This window comes from Lucilia cuprina, unplaced genomic scaffold, assembly GCF_022045245.1.
Source record: "Lucilia cuprina isolate Lc7/37 unplaced genomic scaffold, ASM2204524v1 Scaffold_770, whole genome shotgun sequence".
NCBI classification, from domain to species: Eukaryota; Metazoa; Arthropoda; class Insecta; order Diptera; family Calliphoridae; genus Lucilia; species Lucilia cuprina.
Genome location: NW_025805719.1, coordinates 1 through 1522, shown reverse-complemented (window position 1 = coordinate 1522; position 1522 = coordinate 1). Strand labels below are relative to the sequence as shown.

The 1522-nt window shown below is 29.6% G+C and overlaps 1 long non-coding RNA gene across 2 annotated transcripts; it reads left to right on the top strand.

Moving 5' to 3' along the window:
• Positions 1 to 232: 232 nt before the first annotated feature.
• On the top strand, positions 233 to 1289 carry LOC124421083. Of its 2 annotated transcripts, none has more exons than XR_006941508.1 (3): positions 233 to 623; positions 758 to 892; positions 1063 to 1289. It is a non-coding gene; the product is annotated as an uncharacterized LOC124421083 (long non-coding RNA). The 2 variants fall into 2 exon arrangements; XR_006941509.1 differs by having other exon boundaries at positions 984 to 1289.
• The last annotated feature ends 233 nt before the right edge of the window (positions 1290 to 1522 follow it).

Genomic DNA, 1522 nt, shown 5'->3' with positions numbered 1-1522 from the left:
CAGAACTAGAACAGAACTAGAACAGAACTAGAACAGAACTAGAACAGAACTAGAAAAGAACTAGAACAGAACTAGAACAGAACTAGAACAGAACTAGAACAGAGCTAGGGCAGCACTAAAACTGAAAACTAAAAAAATTGAAAATGTGATGAACTGTGATATGCCTTAATTAGCCAACCAACATACATGTTGGATATAACATGTTGCATTCAACGATATCAGCAACAACTTCTTTTGTGTTGTCAATTTGTTCCTTGAAACAGTTTAAACTTTTTTAGCCAAACAGTTCAGTTGTTATCGTCATTCCAAATTGGGATGCTGTGTCGTCGGAATCAGCAGAGATTTAAATAAGAAAAAAATAAAAAAAAAATATTTGAATAACGGTAAATTTTCGAAATAACTGAAAAATAAGAAGTTTGTTAAATCTTAAAGTGGTTGCGTTAGTTTGTAAGAGTGTGTGCGTGAGTAAATGCGTGTATACGATTTGTTAGCCATTCTTTTAATGCCGTCACAGTTGCTGCGTGTGCTTTTGTTTTTGTTGTTGTTGTTGCTGTACAGGATAACAATGTTTTATCGTATTTTATGCGAGATGCTCGTATAATTAAAATTGCGCGCGTTTATTTGTAAATTTGTTTTTAATTTTTTCTTTTTGGTTTTTGTTTGTTTTTTTTTTCTGGTTGAAAATATGATGTTGTTGTTTGTGCTCTGTTGATGTTGATGTTGGTGTTGTATTTTTCTGTTTTTTCCATTTTAAAAGCGGACATCAACACTTAAAGTGGAGCAGCATCAGCAACAACAAACACATTAAGTTAAATGCCTTAATGCAGCAGAGCTAAAGCTGAAACAAAAATAACCATTGGTTTGTGAAGTCAAGGGGAATAAACACTTAATGGTAATTAAGCGCCTTTTTGGTGCTAAAAGTTGTTTGTTATTTTCTTCATCCTCAACTCACTCGCTCGTTCATTTTAATTTTTTGTTTACAGACAGAAAATTAACAAATAAGAGAAATAAATAAAAAATTTATATATGTGTATGTATTTGTGTTCATAATTTTGTTTAAAGAATTTGTGCAAGCTTCGTTTAAAATATGACGAATAACTTAATACATAAATGTATTGGAGTATACAATAAATAAATAAAGTCTATTAACAAGATGCTCAATATAAAAAGCAGAATACTATTAAGTCTGTGAATTTAAAATAAACTAATTAAAATTTAAAGTTCAACATTGAAATCTTGCATACTGGATTACACTTTAAATTTAAGAAAAGTAAGTGAATTTAATAAAATTAAGTTAAAAATATTGTAAAGGAGGCGTATGATTAATTTTTTTATGTTATTTTAATGGCGAATATTAATCATTCGTATTGGATATTAAATAAAAATAATGAGAGTTGAACTAGAACTAAACTAAAACTGAACTAGAACTGAACTAGAACTGAACTAGAACTGAACTGGAACTAAACTAGAACTGAACTAGAACTGAACTAGAACTGAACTAGAACTGAACTAGAACTGAACT